Source organism: Macaca nemestrina, chromosome 15, assembly GCF_043159975.1.
Source record: "Macaca nemestrina isolate mMacNem1 chromosome 15, mMacNem.hap1, whole genome shotgun sequence".
Lineage (NCBI taxonomy): Eukaryota > Metazoa > Chordata > Mammalia > Primates > Cercopithecidae > Macaca > Macaca nemestrina.
Genome location: NC_092139.1, coordinates 103,311,397 through 103,335,490, shown reverse-complemented (window position 1 = coordinate 103,335,490; position 24,094 = coordinate 103,311,397). Strand labels below are relative to the sequence as shown.

Below are 24,094 nucleotides of genomic sequence, written 5' to 3'. Positions count from 1 at the left end.
TGGTCTGCAATTAAAACGGCACTGGAGCCCTTCCACACTGAGGAGGAGAAGGAGGAGTTTCAGGATGATATAGGAAAGTTGAATAATCAGGAGTCTAAGTATCAGCAAATTGAACCATGACAGTCTAGTTTTAAAAAGGGCGAGAAACCGGAAGGTATGTGTGCTAATCTCCAAAAACTTATAGAAGAAACGGTGCCACCTACCGCGCCTTTAGGGGAAGGTCTGGAATGGCCACTCCCAGGTCAGCCTTGGGAATTTTTGGAAGGGGAGCCTGAGACGCGCCTTGGGGCTCCCATTGTTGCAGGCGCCGCCAGTAACTATGGCGAAGGGAAACTTCAGGCTTCTCCAACAGCCAATTAGGATGAGGGAATGATCCAGGCCTGCCCACCTGTTAATTATGGTAGAGGAATGCTACGAGCCGGTCCAAATACAAATGATGGCACAGGGACAATCCAGGCATCCATTCGCCAGGCACAAGAAATGGGGGATTTGAATGCTTGGCAGTTTCTGGTAATTATTTCGCCAGCTGAGGAGCCCAGAGAACTTGCTCAAGCATGCTGGGAGCCATTTCCTTTTAAAATATTAAAAGACTTAAAGCAAGCAATTGGACAATATGGGCCAAATTCTCCTTATGTTCATTCCTTGTTACAATATGTGGCTTATAACAGACGTTGAATACCTACGGATTGGGAGGCACTAGCCCGATCCACCCTGTGCTCCTCTGAATTTCTCCAATTTAAAACCTGGTGGAGGGATGAAGCAACAAATCAGGCACGCAGAAATGCTCAAGCCCAACGTCCCGTTAATATCACATCTGATCAACTGCTTGGAATCGGACAGGCATGGGGTACTCTAAATTAACAGATGGTAATGGGTGATGAGGCTGTTGATCAGCTCAGAACTATATGCCGAAGAGTCTGGGAAAAAATTCACGACCCTGCTACTGCTTATTCTTCTTTTCACACAGTTCAACAGAGTCCAAGGGAGCCTTATCCAGATTCTATCGTCCGTTTGCAGGATGCGGCTCAAAAGGCTATTTCCGATTCTTATGCCAAGAAAGTGATAGTTCAGCTGCTTGCTCATGAAAATGCTAATACAGAATGTCGGGCAGCAATTAGATCTGTTAAGGGAAAGGCAGATCTAAATAAGGAAAAAACTTTAAGTGAATACATTAAAGCCTGCGATGGCATTGGGGGACACTTATATAAGGCCAGCCTCCTTATATAAGGCCAGGGGGAGAGAGGAGGATCCTATTACTCCCCATATCGCGTGGGGTGCCTCACCCCCCTGTGATGTGGATCCTAACAGCAAGGGGGAGAGAGGGGGTTGCTATTACTCCCCATTACGATGTGGATCGTAATAATTACTCCCCCCTGCAATGTGTATCCATTATTAGCAGTCTCTTTTGTTCAGGATATTAGGAACAATTTCACAGGTTGTGTGTACACAGCCTGCAATAGGAGAACGAACACCATCCTCTGCACCTCCGGATATTAGGAAGCATATCACACAATGGGTGTACACTTTTTGGGAGATTTGGGGTAATGTGGTCCTGTGTTTCCCTGAATATTCGGAGACATATCACAGGGCGGCTGTACATCCACTACTCTCTTGGCAGGAACATCATACTTTACCTACTGGAAATTAGGAGCAATATCACAGACTGGGTGTCAAGCCAGTGTCATATTGGAAGTAATATCATGCTCTCCCCCACAAGTTATGAGGAACAATATCACAGGGAGGTGTGTACCTTCTCCGGTAGTGGCAGTAGTATCATCATCTCTTCCTTTAGATGGTGGGAACAGTATCACAGGGTGGGTGTACACCCCGTGTATTTTTGGAAGCAATGTCATTCTCTCTTCCTCTAGGTTTTACGATTCATATCACAGGCGGGGTGTACACCCCTTGTTATATTGGATGGAATCTCATCCTCTTTCAACCTGTATCTTTACAACAATATCCCATGGGGACTGTATATCGCTTCAATATTGGTAGTAATACCATCTTATCCTTTCCTGGATATCAGAAACAATATCACAGAAGGGGTGTACACCCCTTGCAATATTGGTAGTAATATCACCTCTCCCCTGTGGTTATTAAGGACAAAATCCCAGGGTGGCTATACGGTTCCTACTTTATTGGGAGTAGTATCATCCACTCACCCCCTGGATATCAGGAACCATATCACAGAAGAGGTGTCCACCCCCTTCGATATTGTCAGCAATGTCATCTTCTCACCTAGATATTAGGAACGATACCCCGGGGTTGGGGGCCGTGTACACCCACTGTGATATCGTAAGTAAAATCAGCCTCTTTCCCCCTGGATATTAGGAACTGTATCACAGGTGTGTGTGCACCTTCTGGGATATTGGGAGTACTATCAGCCTTCACCCCGCTGCATATTAGGAACAATATACGTGAGGCAGGGTGGTTACATCCCCTGCGATATTGAGAGTAATATTCTTCCCTTGTCCCTGTACAGTAGGAACTATATCACAGGGGTCTGTACAACTTCTGCGATATTGGGATTAATGTTATCCTCTCCCCCACTGAATGTCAAAACTAATATCACAGAAGGGTGTACACCCCCTGCGATATGGCCAGTAATATCATCATCTCTACCTTCGGATACTAGGAACAACATCACAAAGGGTGTGTACAGTCCCCTGCGGTATTGGGCATAATGTTATCCTCTCTTCCCCTGGATATTAGGAACGATATCCCTCGTGGTGGGAGGTGGAGTACATTAAGAACAATATCACTGGGTGGGTGTACATCCCCTATTGGGTGTAGTATCATCCTCTCTTCCCTAGGATATTAAGAACAGTATCACAGGAGGGGTGTACAGCCACAGCCCCTGCGTTATTGGGAGTCATAGCATCTTCTCCCCCTCTTGATAGAAGGAACAATATCCCAGGGTGGGTGTACATCCCCTGCGATATTAGGCGTGATGTCATCGTCTCCCAATGTGGATATTGGGCATAGTATCACAGGGGGGTGTACACCTTCTTCGATATTGGGAGTAATATCATCCTCTGCCCTCAGGATTGTAGGCAAAATATCGAAGGGGTTTTACAACTCATGCGCTATGGGCAGTAATATCATCCTCTCCCCACCTCAATGTTAGGAAGTATATCACAGGCGGCTGTATTACTCCCAATATCGCAGAGAGTGAACAACCCTTCTGCGATATTGTTGCTAATATCCGGAGGGGGAGAGGATGATATTACTTTCAAAATCGCAGGCTGTGTACACCCACCCTGTGATACTGTTCCTAAAATCCAGGAAAGGAGAGGACAGTATTACTTTCCATAGAGTAGGAGCTGTACACCCACTCTGGGATTTTGTTCCTAATATCAAGGTGTGGAGAGCGTAATATCATTCCCAATATGGCAGGGGGTGTACATCCCCCCTGAGATATTGTTCTTGCCATTCAAAACAGGAGAGGATAACATGACTCCAGATATCGAAGAAAGTATAAACCCCCATGTGATATTCTTTCTCATATCCAGAAAGGAAGAAGAGGATATTAATCCCCATATCGCAGGAGGTGTACACACACTCTGATCTTTTTCCAAATATGCAGAGGGGGAAGAGGATAATCCTATTCCCAGTATCGCAGCAAGGGTTGTACACCCTTGTGTGAGATGGTCCTTCATACTATTCCAAGGCAGAGGAGATTATATGACTACATATATGGCAGAAAGTGTACACCCCCCAGGGATATTGTTCCCATGATCCTGGAGGGAAGATGATGATATTACTTTAAAGATCACAGAAGGTGTACACACCCCCAGTGATCTAGTTTCTAATTTTGACGTGGGAGAGGAGGATATGACACCCCATATCGTAGGGAATAGAAACACTCCTGGGATACTGCTCTTAATATTCAGGGAGGAAGAGGATGATATGACTCCCAATAAGGACGGGTGTACACCCTCAGAGGGTGTACACCCGTCTGTGAAACAGTTCATAATTTCCAGACAGGGAGATGATATTACTCACAACACTATAAACAGGCTGTGAGTCCACCATGGACCGTAATAGCCAGGAGGGGAGATGGGGTGGCTATGACTCCCCACATCGCGGGGAGTACACCCCCTGCAGTACAAGGAATAATATTATCTTCTCTTCCTTTACCCCTTGAGAACAATATCACATGGCGGGGGGTACACCCCCTGCACTATTGGGAGTAATATCATTCTCTCTTATTCTGGATAGTAGGAAAAATATCACAGGTGGGATGGACAACCCCTGTGATATTGAGAGTAATATCATCCTCTCCCAACATGGATATTAGGAACCATATCACAGGGGGCGTGTACACTTCTTCGATATTAGTAGCAACATCATCCTCTCCTCCCTGGGTATAAGAAACAATGTGACAGGCGGGGTGGACACCCCCCGCGACTTGGGGAGTACTATCCCTCCCTGGATATTAGGATCCACGGTGGACACACAGCGTGTTTACGATTTTGTGAGTAATATCATCTCCCCCTCTAGACATTACGAACAGTATCAAAGACGGGTGTACACCCTCTGCAATATAGGGAGGAATATCATCATCCTCTCCCCTCCCCGGGATATTAGGAACAATATCAAAGGAGTGTTTATAACCTCTGCGATATTGGGAGTAGTATCATCCTCTTCCACGTGGAAATTAGGAACAGTATCACTGGTGGCGTATACACCCCCTGCCATTTCGAAAGTAGTATCATCCTCTTCCCTTCCGGATCATGGGAACAACATCACTGTGGGGTGTACACTTTCTGTGATATTGGGAGTAACATCGTCTTCTCTGCCTTGGAATATTAAGGACAATATTGCGCGGGGGCGTGTACATCTTCTGCAATATTGGGAATAATATTATCCTCTCTTCCCCTGCATATGAGGAAAGATATCACAGAGTGGGTGTTCACCTCCTGCGATAGGGGGATTAATATCATCTTCTCCCCTTCCGGATATCAGGAAGAGTATCACACGGGAATGTACACTGTCTGCCATACTGAGAGTAATATCAACCTCTTGGCCTTGGAATATTAAGAAGAATGTCACAGGGTGGATGTACACTCTGCCGTATTGGAAGTAATATCAGCCTGTGCCCTCCATGGATATTAGGAACAATATCCCAGGCTGTGTGTACGCTTCCTGCTGTACGGAGTGTAATATCACCCTCTCCCTTCCAGGATATTAATAACAATATCACAGGGCCGGTGAACACAGCCTGCAAATTATTATCATCCTCTCCCCCTCCGGATACTAGGAACAATATCACAGAAGAGCTGCACACTCCCTGCGATATTGGGAGTCATAGAATAGACTTCTTCCGGGAATATTAGGAGTGATATCACCAGGTGGCTGTCCAGTCATTGCTATGTTGTTAGTCATGTCATACTCTACCCCCTGAATATTAGGATCGATGTCACAGGGTGAGTGTACACCGACGGCGATATTAAAACTAAAATCATGCTCTCCATCCCTGGATATTAGGAACAACGTCACAGGTAGGTGTAATGACATTATTAATTATTAAACATCAATGATTGATTTTAATAATTATCAATGATAATATTAATTAATAGTATGACATCATTAATTATTGATAATATTTTAAAGATATGATTATGATTAATAATATTAATGTCATTTAACAATATTAGTTCTTAATATTAATTATTATTTTATCACTAACATCACTTAGTATTGATTTAAGTAACAATAATTGCTGATATCATTATTTTTTTATTAATAGTGATATTACTATTAATACTAATCATTAACATTTTTAACCAGTATTAATTTTTACTATCTTCATTGTGATTATTAATATCGATTATTACTATTAATTTTTATATTTATTAATATTAGTAATTAATAGACTTGTTCCTGATATCCGGGGGGGAGAGGATGATATGACTCCCAATATCACTGAAAGTGTACACCCCTGTATGTTGTTATTCCTAGTAGCCAGGGGGTAGAGGATGACATTCTTGAAACTATCGCAGTGGGTGTACATCCCTTCGATCGTCTGGTTCCTTATATCCTGGGTGGGAGAGGATGATATGACTTCCAATATCGTAGGGGGCATAGACCTCCCCCGTGATATGTTTCCTAATATCCAGGGGGCGAGAGGATGATATTAGTCTCAATATCATCCTCTTTCGCAGGAGGTGTACACTCCCTAGTGATATTGTCCCTAATATCCAGGGACAGAGAGGATGATATCACTACCAATAGAGCAGGGGGTGTACACCCCTTCTGTGACATTGTTCCTCATAGCCAGTGGGGGAGAGGAAGATCTTACCCCCAATATCGCAGGGGGTGTACACCCCCTTGTGATATTGTTCCTTATATCCCGGGAGGGAGACGATGATACTGGTGGCAATATCGCAGGGGGTGTACACACCCACTGTGATATTGTTCCGAATATCCAGAGGGGGAGAAAATGGTATGACTCCCAATATCACAGGGGGTGTACATCCTCCTGTGATATTGTTTCTTACATTCAGGGGGAGAGGATGATATTACTCCCAATATCACAGGGATTGTACACACCTCCTGCGATATTGTTCCTAATATCCCGAAGGGGAGAGCATAATCTTACTCTCAATACCGCAGGGGGTGTGCACCTCCTTTGTAATATTGTTCTTAATATCCATGATGGGAGAGGATGATATTACTCCCAAGACTGCAAGAAGTGTACACTGGGGTTTCACCGAAGCAAATCTCACCATGGGAACTTGTACTACCTTGAGCATTCAGACACTGCTTGCTCGTGTGTTATCAGCTCGTTTTTATTTTTAAAAGATGGGATCTCACTCTGTTACCCAGGCTGGAATGTACCAGGCTCGAATTCCTGGGCTCAAACGCTCCTCCTGCCTCAGTCTCCCCAGTAGCTGGAACTACAGAGGAGTGCCACCACACCCTCCATCAACTCTTCATTGCTGCTGTAGGCCACGTGGCTCCACCTTCACTTCCTCCCACCTCAAACACTTGACCCTTCTGTCTGCAATGCAGTGCACTGTGTAGTAAGAGGGAGCCTTTACCTCCTTAATTTATTAGAATCCTTGGACATGGGCTGTCTCTAAGCTGCTGTTCTAAAAATGAGCCAACAATGGCCTGGGCCTATGGACCCATGGGGTTGTTTATTTCTTCACTACAGATTCACATCTGTTAGCTCAAAAGCCCACTGCTGCCAAACTCAAATTTGTGCACATCCAGTTATTGTAAAAAATAGTCCCAACAATTAAACTGTTAGCCATTTAGAGCTTGCCTGCTTTGCATGCCCTGTGAAACCTCACGGGACAAGTGTTATCTATGGATGAGCTGGAGCCTCAAAATTCTAAGGCCCCCAAGCTGCTGCCACCCTTGGGAGCTCTCTGACCCGAGACCCTGTGAGACACCACTAGACAAGTAAGCCCCTCTTCCCTCCCCTTCTCCTCCCGAGATCCCTTCCACTCCTCACTTCCCCTTCTAGCCATAAACCTCTACAGAACAAATACTCAAAGTCATTTAACAAAATCCAAATAAAAACTTCCATTAAGCTAGAAATATGAGCAGTAATTATCACATCAAAGCCAACTCTCAGAAACCAACAGCAAAATCATACTTTGTTAAAAAGAAAATCAGATCAAATTTAAGAATTTTTAAGGTGATTGCGCATGCAAAAGAATAATTTGTGAACATGGTAAGAAGCAGCCCAGCAGTTACAGCGCAGCTTACAAAGCAAGAATGAGGAGGCACCTTCACCTCTGTCTTGCAAACAGAGCTGCACAAGCTTATTTGTATCGGCTTCATGTTTCCAGGTTGGCAAGGAAGAAAAGCTTAATTTTTATTTGTGGGTAGAGCCAGCATTTGAGGGGAAATCAGGATCAATTTAGTTTCAGTTACATGGCCATAGCTAGTTGGTTCAGGGCCTCTTTCCCTCCCTTCCTTCCTTCCTTCTTCCTTCCTTCCTTCCTTCCTTCCTTCCTTCCTTCCTTCCTTCCTTCCTTCCTTCTTTCTTTCTTTCTTTCTCTCTTTCTCTCTTCCTTTCTTTCTTCTTTCTTTCAACAGGGTATCATACTCCAGGCTGGAGTGCAATGGCGCGATCTCAGCTCACTGCAACCTCTGCCTCCAGGGTTCCAGTGATTCTCATGCCTCAGCCTCCTGAGTATGTGGGATTACAGGCTCACACCACCACACAAGGCTAATTCTTTTGTACTTTTTGTAGAGAAGGGGTTTCACCATGTTGGCCAAGTGATCCACCCGCCTCGGCCTCCAGAAGTTCTGGGATTACAGGCCTGAGCCACCACACCTGGCCATCTATTTTCTTGTTTCTTTTTAACAATTGCCCAATTCGGGTCATTCTCTCAGTCGGACTCAGGGTGTGACCCACTGCTTAGCGCTACGCTCGGTTTCCACATGACTTGGTCTCCATGCTGTCTGAAGATCATGAAGCAGAGTTTCAGTAGGTTTTTTCTTTTTTTGACAATTCCAGTTGAAGCAGTTTTCGTTGCTCCATCCTCCTGAGATCACGTGATGAGTCAGTGGCTGCTGACAAGCACTGAAGACTCCTGAGAGAAGCAACAGATAGGAAATGTTATCAGTAGGACTAATGAGAGGATAATGCCAAGAGTTTGGAAAGTACCCCGAAACTAGGGTCCCCAAGAGCCAAGATTTAATCTCTTGATTTAACTAGATCAGTTGATGATGTTTTCCACATCTGCTGGAGAACCTGGACCTAGCCTTTTATATCTCTAAAGATCGAAGATTTGGGCATCTATTCCTGTCATACTTACATAGAAATAGCATTTGTTTTTTTCTTCTTCTGGTGCGGCAGTTTCAATCCAATGAGTTTTCCTGGTTTGCAGCTTGGATGTCTCTGGTGATATCATCAGGTTTCTGGTGAACTTTCTGTGTGGCCAACACAGCCTCAGGCACCGAGGTTGTCCAGGTATAACCTGTTGTAACTATTTCTCTGAAGTCTCTATCAAGTCATCCAGCTCCCATTCGCAGGGCTGTAAGGCTTAAGAACAACTCCGGTTTAATGGGTTCAACAGTGTGAATTAAAAGTTATCAGACACCTACACCTGAGTCTTTTTTTATGAATCTCTTGAAATTTTGTGTCATAGCGATTTGCAAGTGCTTTCAGGAAAGCATCAGAGTAAATGATAACCGCCTGGGGTATGACAAAAAAAAATTAAAATGGCCATGGTTAATGATCTCATGAGAGTTCATTTGAATTTTCATAAGAAAATTTAGTTATTCATGTGATATATGACATTTTAAAATAACAACTGGAATTATAACTGATAACATTATCCCAGGACATATCAGATTTTAGAAATTTCATACAATTTCTGGAACACTTACATTAATAACATATATCTATACAAACATAACATGATACTATGTAACAAATAGCATCCTTTCTTATTTGATAACATAAAACATAAAAGTATAAAATACCAGGAGAAAATGTAGGACATTTTCATAATGTAAAAAATAAACGACAAGGAAAGTTAAATGGCAAATGACTGACTGAAGAATATATTTGCAGTACATGTGACAGACCACAGGTTAATATGCAAGAGTGTCTACAAATTAAGAAAAAAGTATAGGCAGATAGAAAGAAAATGGACCACAGATCTGAAAAGGTGTGAGGTATGGTAGGGCACGGCCAGGCTTGCTGCACTGAAACTTCAAGTGGGTGCGATGGTACAGTAAGTAGTGGGATGTGGTGGGATGTACCTGTGATATAGAAGCATTCCCTTACATGTCACAGGAATGAATCTTTTTTTTTTTTTTTTTTTTTTTTTTTTGAGACAGAGTCTCGCTCTGTCACTCAGGCTGGAGTGCAGTGACGTGATCTTGTCTCACTGCACCCTCCGCCTCCCGGGTTCAAGTGATTCTCCTGCTTTAGCCACACCACCACACTTGACTAATATTTTTATATTTTTGGTAGAGATGGGGTTTCACCATGTTGGTCAGGCTGGTCGTGAACTTTTGAGCTCAAGAGATCCACCCCCCCTCAGCCTCCCAAAGTGCTGGGATGACAGGTGTGAGCCACCACTCCCGGCCCAAGAATGAATCTTGAATGCCAATCAACCCTTGACCCCAAACTAAAATACTGTAAAAGCCACAAGTTCTGGCTTGCTCTGATCTCCTCTGAAATAATGCATTCTTCACTCCATAGGGGCTGCTGAGAGCACCATACTTCAGGCAACCTCCTCAGGAAACCAAGAGAGATAGGCAAGCTACATCCCCTTCCTGGCATCCTTGATTTTGCCAAGTACACGTGCAGGCAATGACATCAAATGTTTCACCTCTCAGATGGCAAAAATGCAAATGATTGAGTACCTCGAATTTTGATGACAGTGTACTGCAAAAGGCCTGCCCATACACTACTGGTAGAAATGAGAATATGGCAATATCTATAGACATTTTGAATGTGAATCCTCTGTCAGCAGAATGGCAACTGGATTAGCTTGAGAAACTAAAGACTAACACATCTATGTCCTTTTCAGCCCAATTAGACAGAATCGAGTCATTTTACCTTAGGGACTGCACTAAGAGTAGCAGTTACAGGATTTATTGCTAATAACTTACAGGGCTCCAAATGACGATGCTTACAAATCTATAGATTCTTGAAGGGAAAGGAGCACTGTACAGCTAACATTAAAGTCAGGATGTGTGCAGGGCACGGTGGTGCACACTTGTAATCCCAGCACTTTGAGGGGCTGAGGTGGGAGGATTGCTTGAGACCAGGAGTTCGAGACCAGGCTGAGCAACACAATGAGATTCCCATCGCTACAAAAAATTTAAAAATTAACTAGGCCTGGGCTGGGTGCAGTGGCTTATGCCTGTAATTCCAGCATTTTAGGAGGCTGAGGCAGGTGGATCACCTGAGGTCAGGAGTTTGAGACCAGCCTGGCCAACGTGGTGAAACCCCGTCTCTACTAAAAATACCAAAAATTAGCTGGGTGTGGTGGTGCGCACCTGTAATCACAGCTACTCAGGAGGCTGAGGCAGGAGAATTGCTTGAACCCAGGAGGCAGAGGTTGCCGTGAGCTGAGATCATGCCATTGCACTCCAGCTTGGGTGACAGAGCAAGACTCTGTCCCGAGAAAAAAACAAACAACAACAACAAAAACTAGGTGTGGTGGCACACACCTGTAGTCCTGGCTACCCAGGAGGCTGAGGTGGGAGGACACTTAAACCTAAGAGTTGGAGGCTTCAATGAGATATGATCAAGCCACTGGACTCCACTGTGCAACAGAGACAAAAAAGAAGAAGAAGAAAGAAGAAAGAAGAAGAGGAAGAGGAAGAGGAAGAGGAGGAAGAAGAGGAAGAAGAAGAAGCAGAAGCAGAATAAGCAGAATAAGCAGAAGCAGAAGCAGAAGAAGCAGAAGAAGCAGCAGAAGAAGCAGAAGCAGCAGCAGCAGCAGAAGAAGCAGAAGAAGAAGCAGCAGCAGCAGAAGAAGCAGCAGCAGCAGCAGAAGAAGAAGCAAAAGAAGCAGAAGCAGAAGCAGAAGCAGAAGCAGAAGCAGAAGCAGAAGCAGAAGCAGAAGCAGAAGCAGAAGCAGAAGCAGAAGCAGAAGAAGAAGAAGAAGAAGAAGAAGAAGAAGAAGAAGAAGAAGAAGAAGAAGAAGAAGAAGAAGAAGAAGAAGAGGAAGAAGAAAGGATCACAGCTATGGCCGAATCACAGCTATGGCCAGCTGGTCATGGCAAAATGCACTTCCTCTTTCAGAACCCTTTACAGAACCCTTGGCAGGTGCACAGAGCACCACACAACCAAGGGGCCCAAAAGAGAGTCTCGGCTGGGGTTTTTTATGTTTCACGGGTCACATACAGAAATTCCTGTTACATAACTAGCTTCTGCAGCACATCTCTCTAGGGGTCTCACCAGGAGCAAATCAGTCTCACTGTTATCAATAAACAACGCTGACAAGTTGATACAAACCACGCCAAACTCCTTCTTGGCCCCCTGCCTACAAAGCGACACTATTCATCGGCTTTCCTGCCTTGGCCATCCTCCGTGCCAGGCAGGAAGTTTAGTACAACCGCTCAGTTTCATTCTAGGCTTGCTGCAATTCACGCTCAGAGCACGGGAACTAAACAAGGAAGAGGTGTGTTTATTGGGTTTTTGGGCAAAAGGAGGAAAGATAAATGCAACTGATTTATCCATTCCCACAGTTCCGCATCCCTCACTCCAAACGCAGAACCCACGTCCCGGGCCTGCCCCCTCAGGATGGAGCTCTCGGGGTCACGCATCGGCTCTCGGGCCTCCATTTTTGCTAGTGTGGCTTGTTTTAACAGTTGACGACGTCATAGGCTCCAGGTTGGGGTACAAGCATCCTATAAATAAACCAGTGCGTTCCACAGACCCCCAGCCCCAGGCCAGCTCTTCTGCTGGTCATCTGCTACCTATCACACACGCACACTCTGTTTATATCTACCAGACATAGGCCTGCCGAGGCTGTTCCATCAGGACAGGGGAATGGTGGATATCTTTTATACTTTGCCCATCATAATTACCTTCCTGGAAGTGTGGTTGCACCTCCTTTGCGGAGGAGAGTGCATGACTCAGTTGGCCTATTCCATGACTGCAGAGGATTGCAGAGGTTCGCAAACCATTTGGGCCTAGCCACTTGGTAATTGAACTGTTTGGTAACCTAGGGACCAAACCATTTGGTAACCAAACCATTTGGTGACCTAGGGAAGCTGTGAAAAAAATTGCTGAAACACTAAGGGTCTCAGACACGAACTGGAGAACCTCTGCCATGCTGGTTGCTTTGGGCAGAGCCATTCCCAGGACTTCTGTGGGAGAAATAGGTAGGAAAGATGGATTCCCTTCCCTCTGGGGCTGTAAGTTTAAGGACAAGGTAAATCTAGATCTCTGATGGCCATCTTTTCCATGATGTACAAAGGTCATTCCTAGGAAAGGAACCCACGAGGACAAAAGCAGACCTGAGAGAGACAGGAGTCCTAGGCCAGGCGCGGTGGCTCACAACTGTAATCCTAGCACTTTGGGAGGCCAAGGGGGGCAGATCACTTGAGGTCAGGAGTTCGAGACCTGTCTGGCCGTCTCTACTAAAAATACAAAATCAGCCGGATGTGGTGGCACTTGCCTGTAATCTCAGCTACTTGGGATGCCGAGGCAGGAATCACCTGAACCTGGGAGGTGGAGTTGCAATGAGCTGAGACTGAACTACTGCCCTTCAGCCTGGGCAACAGAGTGAGACTCTGTCTCAAAAAAAAAAAAAAAAAAAAAAAAAAAAAAAAAAAAAAAAAAAGTCCTAGTATGTAGTTAAGCACCTGCAATCAACCTTACCTGAAGCAGGGCCATCACTGGACTTTTCATTATATGACCTAATTCATTCCTGAACCAATCAGCAATCCTAGCTGCTAACAAAAGGGGACCCAAACTAGCTTAATCAGAAAAGCAATGTATTACCAAATATTAGGTATCTCAAAAGCTCTCTAGGAGAGAAGGAAAAATGGCCTGTATACAATTTGTGTCCATAAGCAACACCCCCAGAAACAGCACCCAAAATCACACCGAAAAGTGGTTTAGTGGGAAGCACTGCTAGGCACAGACAGCTCTGACTTCAGCACCATTGTCACCAACGCGACCAATGCTGGACACACGACTACAGCCTCTTATGCTGTTGGCTCTGGAAACAGGATGTAACTGCTGCCATTATCCCCAGAATAGATTCTGGAGCGAGCTCATGATTTGAAGTCTAATATGGGTACAACTGTTTGGCTGCATCTTTGCATCAAGAGAGAGAGGCTGGGAATGAGTATCTGATTTCTGTAGTCAGAGGCTATCGCCACATCCCACCAAGAGCTATAGAGCAGGGAGCGCCCCCAAATGGAGGCAAAGTGTTTACTGGGCAAAAAGAATCACCAAAGTCTACAAAGTCTTTGACTATCCAACGTCAGCGAGTGTACACGCGCGCGCGCACACACACACACACACACACACTCTTAAATAAACAAAACGAAGTAACAGAAAATAATATTTATAAACCCCTTTTAGCCCATATACACACAAAAATACTCTTTTCAAAACAGGATCAGGACACATCAGTTACTGCATCCAGCTCCAAGTCAGCTTCCAGTTCCATCCAGGGCAGATCACCCATGTCTTCATTCTAGCGTCTTGGAGGCTGAGAAAGTGAGTTTAGCGATCAAGTGCTGGGTGGCTGTGATGGTTTATAAATGTCCACCAGAGTCCACGGCAGTTTCTCTCCTCCTCTCCTTCTCTCTCTCTCTGTCATTCCTTCTCTCTTTCTCTCTCTCATTCCTTCTCTTTCTCTCTTTCCTTCTCTCTCATTCCTTCTCTCTTTCTCTCTGTCATTCCTTCTCTCCTTCTCTCTCATTCCTTCTCTCCTTCTCTCTCATTCCTTCTCTCCTTCTCTCTCATTCCTTCTCTCCTTCTCTCTCATTCCTTCTCTCCTTCTCTCTCATTCCTTCTCTCCTTCTATTTCTCTCATTCCTTCTCTCCTTCTCTCTCTCCCTCATTCCTTCTCTCTCTCATTACTTTTCTCCTTCTCTTTCTCATTCCTTCTCTCTCATTCCTTCTCTCTTTCTCTGTCATTCCTTCTCTCCTCTTTCTCTCATTCTTTCTCTCCTCCTCTCTCACATTCCTTCTCTCTCTTTCTCTCTGTCATTCCTTCTTCTCTCTCTCATTCCTTCTCTCATTCTTTATCTCATTCTTTCTCTCCTTCTCTGTCTCTAATTCCTTCTCTTTCTGTCATTCCTTCTCTCCTTTTTCTCTCATTCCTTCTCTCTCTCACTCCTTCTCTCCTCTCTTTCTCATTCCTTCTCTCCTCTCTCTCTCATCCCTTCTCTCTCTCTCTTATTCTTTCTCTTCTTCTCTCTCTCATCACTTCTCTCTGTCTCTCTCATTCCTTCTTCTCTCTTTTGCTCATCCCTTCTCCAATCTGCATATAAGTGGACCTAAACAGTTTAAACCCATGTTGTTCAAGACTCAACTGTAATTTTACGTGTAGAAAATCCAAAATAATGTATGGGTAATTCATTAGATTATAATAGATGTAGTGAGGTCCCTGGATACAAGGTCAATATACAGACATGCATTGTATTTCTTCATACTAAGAGACAAATAATAATAAAGTAAAATAAATAATTTATGACATTAGAACACATCAAATACCTAAGAATATATCCAGCAAACAATTTTCAAGACACTCAAACTACAAGGCATTGTTAAAATAACTGAAAGACCTAAATAATTGGAGAGATACTATGAATCAAAAAATTTAATTTTGTCAGGAATTCAATTATTTTCAAACTGATCTATAGATTCAATAAAATAGTAGCAGATATTTTTATTGGAACATTGACAAGTTGATTCAATTTTAAAATTTATATGGAAATAAAAATGACCTAGAGTAACAGAAGAAATCTTGGTGAAGAACAAGTTGGAAAATTTACATTACAGGATCTAAAAGAGTCATTGTAAATCCACAGTAATTAAGAGTATGGTATTGCACAAGGCCAGGCAAATAGACCAACGGAACAAAACAGAGAATCCAGAAACAAACAGTGTAAGTTCTGTTGGTCTATTTGTCTAACCTTGTGTTTGTACCATCACCTCATTTACAACAAAGGCACCCTGCAATGCAGCAGAAGAATGGTCTTTGCCACAAATAGTTATGATCAATTAGATATTCATATGCGAAAAAAAGTGAATTTTTTTTGAGATAAGGTCTTGCTCTGTCTCCCAGGCTGGAGTGCAGTGGCATGATCTTGGCTCACTGTAACCTCCACCTCCCAGGTTCAAGTGATTCTCATGCCTCAGCCTCCTGAGTAGCTGGGATTATAGACACGTGCCACCACACCTGGCTAATTTTTGTATTTTTAATAGAGATGGCGTTTCACCATGTTGACCAGCTGATCTTGAACTCCTGGCCTCATGTCATCCACCCACCTCAGCCTCCCAAAGTGTTGGGATTATAGGCATGAGCCACCGTGCCCTGCCAAAGAAAGTGAATCTTGATTCCTTCCTCACATCACACATAAAAATCAATTCCTAATGATGAAAGATTTAAAGGTTAAAATAAAACAATAAAATCTGTAGCAAAAAAATCAAAGGAGGATATGTGCACTATCAAGGGATACGCAAATATTCTATACAGCATTAAAAGAACTGATGGAAGAAAACGTTTATAACTTGGACTTCACTAACATGAAGAAATGTTGTACATTAAAATATACCAGTAAGAGCACACCCATGTTTATAGCAACGTTATTTACAATAGTCAAAAGGAGGAAGCAATCTAAGTGTCAGTGTAATAGAGATGCAGGAGATGGCCAAATGCCGAGGCAGATAGGGAAGGGTTCCTGGAGAAACTCCGACCCACCCCAGGTTACACCAGACGTAATCACCAAATGTTTGCACCAGACCTTTTGTGCAGATAAGGGATCCTGCACAGGGGGCTTGCCTGGGCATACCCACAGCAGACTGGGGGGCCACATGCCCTGGGGGAATGGGGTGGAGCTACTGGAAATTCACACCTTATGCAGGGGAGGAGCCTGACCTTCAGTTTGTGTCTGGTGGCCCTGGTATTCAATTTGTGAAATGGAAATCTGCTTGCAGAGCCCCTCTCTTTGCTGAGAGCTTTCCTTTCACTGAATAAATTCTGCCCTCCTCACCCTTCAATGTGTCTGCGTGCGTAATTTTTCTTGGTCATGAGACAAAAACCTGGATTTAGCTGAACTAAGGAGCAAAAACCCTGCATCAAATGGATGAATAGATAAACAAACTGTGGTACAACAAAGATTGGTGCAAAAGTAATTGCGGTTTTCATTTAATTTTTAATTGCAAAAACCACAATTACCTTTGCACCAACCTAATATATACATCCAATATTAGTTAGCCTTGAGAAGGAAGGACATTCTGACACATGCTACAACATGGATGACCTTTGAAGACATTATGCTAAGTGAAATAAGCCAGGCTAGGCACAGTGGCTTATGCCTGTAATCCCAGTACTTTGGGAGGCTGAGGCAGGTGGATCACATAAGGTAAGAAGTTTGAGACCAGCCTGGCCAACATGGCGAAACCCCATCTCTACTAAAAATAGAGATGGGATGTGGTGGCATGGACCTGTAATCCCAGCTACTCAGGAGGCTGAGGAGTATTGCTTGAATCCAGGAGGCAGAGGTTGGAGTGAACCAAGATCATGGCACTGCACTCCAGCCTGGGTGACAGAGTGAGACTCTGTCTCAAAAAAAAAAAAAAAAGAAATCAGTCACAAAACAAATACTGTATAATTGTACTCATATGTGATATTTAGAGTAATCAAATTCATAGGAACAGAAAGTAGAATGATGATTGCCAGCGTATAAGGGAAGAGGGAGTGAGGTACTATTGTTTAATAGGTAGAGAGTTTCAGTTTTGTAAGATGAAAAAAGTTCTGGAGATAGATGGTAGGGATGGTTGCACAACAATGTGAATGTACCTAATGCCACTGAACTGTACACTTCATAATGGTTAAAATGGTAAATTTCATATTATATATATAGTACCAAAAATTTTAAAATACATATACCAGTTAGAGGGTATATATCAGTAAGAGACTATCAGTTTAGAGACCACCTTGAAATTGTTAGTGCCTCAAGCCACAGCCTGAGAGAAGATATTTATGATAAATATATCTGACAAAAGACTTAAGTGTAAAAAAAAAAAGAAAGTCTTCAATCAATAAGAAAAATAACAGAATAAAAATGGGCAAAAGGCTTGGACAGGCATTTCACAAAAAAAGAGATTAAAGGGGTCAATAAGCACATGGATACTCAATATCATATGTCATCAAAGAGGCTGGGTGCGGTGGTTCACACCTGTAATCTCAGCACTTTGGGAGGCCGAGGTGGATGGATCACGAGGTCAGGAGATCAAAACCATCCTGGCTAACATGGTGAAACCCCATCTCTACTAAAAATACAAAAAACTAGCCAGGCATGGTGGCTGGTGCCTGTAGTCCCAGCTACTAGGGATGCTGAGGCAGGAGAATCCTTGAACCCAGGAGGCAGAGGTTGCAGTGAGCTGAGATCGCGCCACTGCACTCCAATCTGGACGATAAGAGCTAAACTCCGTCTCAAAAACAAGCAAATGAACAGACATATGTCATCAAAGAAACATACATTCAAATCACAATCACAAAGATATCACTACTTGCTCAGCAAACTGGCTAAAATTTTTTAGTGATGATACCAATAGATGGTGAGGATGTGGAACAACTGGAACTCTAACCATTACTGGTGGGAATGAAAATAGATACAATCACTTCAGATGTGTTTATTAAAGCTAAAATATGTACACTCTACAAACTGTGGTTCTACTACTTGCCGTATGTCCGAGAGAAGTGAGTGTATAAACCTACCAAAACGTACTGTATTAATCTGTTCTAATGCTGCTAATAAAGACATACCTAAGACTAGGTAATTTATAAAGGAAAGAGGTTTAATGGACTCAGTTCCACATGACTGGGGAAGCCTCACAATCATGGTGGAAGATGAAGAAAGAGCAAAAGGGCTTCTTACATGGCAGCAGGCAAGAGAGCATGTGCAGGGAATTCCCATTTATAAAGCCATCAGATCTCATGAGACTTACTCACTACCACAAGAACGGTATGGGGGAAATTGCCCCTATGAGTCAGTTACCTCCCACCAGGTCCCTCCCACGACGTGGGGATTATTACAGTTGAAGCTGAGATTTGGGTGGGGACACAGAACCAAACCATATCACGTACATTAACAAAGATGTACATAACAGCTTTATTTATAATAGTCTCAAGCATGTTTATCACCATTAGAATGAAGAAATACATTTTGGTATATAACGGAATTTCACTGCAGTAAAAAATAACTAAAGCTACACATAACCACACAGATGAATTTCACAGATATACCTTTGAGTACAAAAGAGGATATACTGTATGATTTTATTTATATGAATTTCAAGGACAAGGAAGACTAATCATGGTGACAAATCAGAAGAGTTGGATGTGGCAGGCAGAATATCAGTTTCCCAGAATGTCCCATCTTAATCCTTAGAAACTATAAATATGCTCTGTTACCTGGCAAGAGGGACTTTGCAGATGTAATTAAAGTCACTAATCAGTTGATGCTAAAAGAGAGAGATTATCGGAATGGGACTAATCTAATCATATGGGCCCTTAGAAGCAGAGAACATTCCCTGGCTGGAGGTAGACAGATGTGGCAGAAGAGGAAGTCAGAAGACTCAAAGTGTGGCAAGGACTTGAGTCACTGTTCTGGAAATCATGAGAAGTAGTGAGTTCTACCAATGACATGAAGGCACCTAGAAGCAGTTTCTCCCTTGGGAGTATCCAGACAATAGCCCAGGCCATTCAACACTGACTTTGGCCCTATCAGAAGCTAAGACAAGGTTGGGCACAATGACTCATTCCTGTGATCCCACCACTTTGGGAGGCCAAGACAGAGGGATTGCTTGAGCCTAGGAGTTCAAAAAGAGCCTGGGCAATGTGGTGAGACCCCCATCTCAAAAAACAAAAAAGGCCAAGATAAGATTGGGAACCCAGTCAAGTTTTACCTAGACTTCTCACCTACAGAACTGTGAGGCAATAAATGTGTGTTGTTTTAAGCCACTACATTTGTGGTAATTCATTGCAGCATCCATAGAAAACATATACAGTGAGTATGGACTGGATGGGAATAAAAGTGAGGTCTCTGGAGAGCTAGAAACATTCCGTATCTTCATCAAGTTGTAGTTACGTGGTGGATAAGTATGTAAACATTAATTAAACTGTACACTTCATATTTTAAAACCTAATTTAAAATAGAAAGTGAGCAAGCAATTGATCATCCTTATATTGTTAAGTTACAGCTCTATTGCAGTATGCTCATAGAATGCAGCCTCTATAATTACTTTTTAAAAAAATCTTATTGGGATTTTCTTTGTAGACTAGTGCTTGATATATTTTTACAAATGATCCCAAAGCATTTGAAAGAAACTTATTCCCTGCTTTTTAGGAGAAAATATATGGGTGTAAATTAAGATTTTAAATTGTGTTATATAGGAGGAAACACTAATTTTGCTTTTTCTTGTTTCTATGTGGTGGAACTTTCATGAGAGCAAAGCTCCCAGCCTCCTGCAGGGTGGGGGCAAAATGTATCTGTTAATCTTTGAAGGAGTGGAGCCATGCATAGCTCAGTCCTTTTTTTCTTCTCAACTTTCCTTAGGATCTACCTACCCACGGGAGAGCACGTATTTTGTTCTGTTCCTTTAAGCTGCAGGTGTCAGAGAGACAAGCCCTGTTGGAGAGGCACGCAGTTGTCCAGGGTGCCTGCTCCAGAGATGGAAAATCTGTCCAGCGGTGGGGTGAAATATTCATAAGCCCACATGGCTCAGAGAGAAGGAACCTCATTCTCTAACAGCTTCACCAGTAATTAAGGCACTATTTCTATCTCCATCTGCCTAATTCTTGTGTCTATTTCTGGGTTGTTGCATGGGGCCAGAAACGTTGTACAAAGAGTGCAATTTAAGGGGCAAAATAATACCCAGAGATTGTGTTGCTCGAGCCTAAATTCCGGCCTTTGGCTTTGGGTTACAAAAGTCATGTGGGGTCAGGGACTTGCCACGCACAGAGCTGGGTGGCTTTATTCTCAAGAGTGGCTGCTGAAAATAGAGTCAGGCTTTTTTTGTTTGTTTGTTTGCTTTACCGGAATAGCTCCTAGTTGATGCTAACTTCTGTGGCCTTAACAAACAGGTGCAGTTGAGAGAATGAATCAATTACAGGAACGAAAAATTCTGTTTACAAATCTTTTAGGTATTGGTTGCTGAGGCTGGGGAACTTTTTTTCCTCCTTTTACAGAGTTTCTCAGCTCGCCACTTTTATTCTATTCTATTCTATTCTATTTATTTTGTTTTATTTTATTTTGAGATGGAGTCTTGCTCTGTTGCCCAGGTTGGAGTACAGTGGCACAATCTCGGCTCACTGCAAACTCCACCTACCGGGTTCACACCATTCTCCTGCCTCAGCCACCCAAGTAGCTGGGACCACAGGCACCCACCACCACACCCAGATAATTTTTTGTATTTTTAGTAGAAATGGGGTTTCACTGTGTTAGCCAGGATGGTCTCGATCTCCTGACCTAGTGATCCGCCCACTTCGGCCTCCCAAAGTGCTGGGATTATAGGCGTGAGCCATCGCGCCTGGCTTCGGCATCTTTCAACTGCAACATAGGTTGTGTTTCACGTTTGTTGTAGGGAACTACTGTGGACAAGAACCAGCTTTAAATTGTTAGTGCCTCTTAAATGAGGAGGTGAAAAACTTGTATACTGAAAACTACACAATGTTGCTAAAAGAAATTAAAGAGGACATCAATAAATGGAAAGACATCCTGTGTTCATGGATTGGAAGACAATATTGTTTAGATGTTAATACTACCCAAAGAAATCAACAGATACATTGTAAGCCCTACCAAAATCCCAACAACATTTTTTGCAGAAGTAGAAAAATTCATCCTAAAATTTATATGGACTCTTAAGGGACTCTGAATAGCCATAACAATATTGAAAAAGAACAAAACAGGAGGGCTTGGCCAGGCGTGGTGGCTCACACCTGTAATCCCAGCACTTTAGGAAGCTGAGGCAGGGGGATCACTTGTGGTTAGGAGTTCAAGACCAGCCTGGCCAACATGGTGAAACCCCATCTCTACTAAAAATACAAAAATTAGCCAGGCATGGTGGGGAACACCTGTAATCCCAGCTACTCAGGAGGCTGAGACAGGAGATCACTTGAATCTGGGAGACGAAAGTTGCAGTGAGGCAAGATTGTGGCACTGCACTCCAACCTGGGTGACAGAGTGAGGCTCCATTTCAAAAAAAAAAAAGGAAAAAACACCTGGGGTAAACTAAAGCATTGAACTGTAGAAAATACTGCAGAGGCCTCAAAAATAGTCAAACTCTGTAAAATATTTGAGGAGATTTATTCTGGGCCAAATATGAGTGACCATGGCCCGTGACACAGCCCTCAGGAGATCCTGAGAACTTGTGCCCAAGGTGGTAGGGGTGAAGCTTGGTTTTATACATTTTAGGGAGACATGAGACATCAGTCAAATACATTTAAGATATATATTGGTCCAGTCTGGAAAGTTGGTGTAGGATATAATAAATTCCTCTTCAAAAGTTTTAGCCTCTAAACTTCCTTTAAAATTCAAGAGGGAGAAAATCGTTAAGTACAATGAGTTCTGAGATCCTCTCCAAAGAACCAATGTATCAGTATGTTCAGCTCCCCTGTTCTTTGTTCTCTATTTTCAAGTTTAACTTCCTCATTCTTTATGTCTCCTTGCCCCTACTTTCAATAAACAACCCCTTCCTAGCCTCTATCACCTGCTCTGTCCTTAGTCACCTGCTCTGTCCTTAGTCATCCTTAGTCACCTGCTCTGTAAGCATCCTTCCTGCCGAAAATACTTACCCCACCACTCTGGCTCTTACCCTTGCTCTCCTTAAAACAGTCAATTGGAATTAGCTTAGACTGTGTGGTCCAACCCTAGCCAATAGGGGAAAGACACAGCAGTAGGGACTAGCCTCTTTAGACATAAGACTCCTTTTCCTTCCCTTGTCCAGTGTGCTCTCGCCATTGCTCCATCTGCGAGATGCACCCTTCCATAGAAGTAAATTGCCTTGCTGAGAAAACTTTTGCCTGAGTGCTATTTTCACTTGGCGGCACGGAGCATTTACTTCCAACACTTGGACCACTTGTTGGGGAGGTGGGTGCTTCCAGTTTATAGGGTTATAGGTAGATTTAAAATTTTTCTGATTGGCAATTGTTTGAAAGAATTATTAACAATAGGGCCAGGCCCAGTGACTCAGGCCTGTAATCCCAGCACTTTGGGAGGCTGAGGCGGACGGATCATGAGGTCAGGAGTTCGAGACCAGCATGACCAACATAGTGAAACCCCGTCTCTACTAAAAATACAAAAAAAAAAATTAACCAAGTGTGGTGGTGGGTACCTGTGGACCCAGCTACTCAGGAGGCTGAGGCAGGAGAATTGCTTGAACCCAGGAGGCAGAGGTTTCAGTGAGCTGAGATCATGCCATTGCACTCCAGCCCATCCCAGGCAACAGTGTGAGACTCTGTCTCAGAGAAAAAAAAAAGAAGTCGTGGAGACCAAAGCTTTATCTTGCAGATGAAGTCTCCAGATAGCAGACGTAAGTTCTGTATTGATGTGAAATGCTGATTGGCTTTTCCTGAATTCCAAAAGAGAGGAGGGCATACTGAGGCATGTCCGAACTCCCGCTTCCCATCATGGCCTGAACTATTCTTTCAGGTTAAATGTAGAGGGCTCTGACCTGGAAGAAGAAGTCCATTCAGATGGTTGTTGGGGTGGGGGGCTTTGAATTTTATTTTGGTTTACAAAGGTCTCTCTCTGACCTTCTGCCACTGCCTCCTTCCCTTCCAAAGCAAAGAGAGGGGCTTTCTTTGAAATTCTCTTGTTTGATTAAGGGAAATTCTGTCCAGAAGGAATGCAATCGCTTTGGACCCCCCTCCCTGGAATCTACATCAACTAGAGAAGATTAACTCATATTGCAGGAGAGGAGAACAATGAAAAGCCACTCAAGACATCAACCTAGACAGACTTTTTGCCTATTTTTTCAACTACAGTAAGAACAGCAAAACAAAAAGTTACAGATCTGTAGGCAAATGAGAAAATTGGAAATTAGAAAGAAAACTCAGTGGTTTGCAGAAACATATGTTATAATGCATATTTTGTAATACAGCCTTGAGAAATGGTCCCCAGCAGGTAGTCCAATGACAATATTCTAATGACATAAAGCAAGTATTTCAACCCCCAAAGCAAGAAAAACACAGGAAGGAAATTCTATGCCAAAATACCAACAGTTGTCACTCTTAATTGTGCATTATTTCTTCCTATGTTTTAGTTTCCTGAATTAAAAAAACAAAACAAAACAAAACAAAAAAACTTGTCTATGCATTACTTTCAAAATAGCAGCTAAAGCATAGAAAATTAAAAAAATTGTTAAGATAGGTGAGCTGGGCAGCTAGGAGAACTCCTACAGGTTCTGAAGTCC

The 24,094-nt window shown here is 43.2% G+C and overlaps 1 long non-coding RNA gene across 2 annotated transcripts in view; it reads left to right on the top strand.

Moving 5' to 3' along the window:
- LOC139358721 (uncharacterized) overlaps positions 1-24,094 on the top strand; it is a 62,350-nt gene that overhangs the window by 1,988 nt on the left and 36,268 nt on the right. The window lies entirely within an intron of this gene.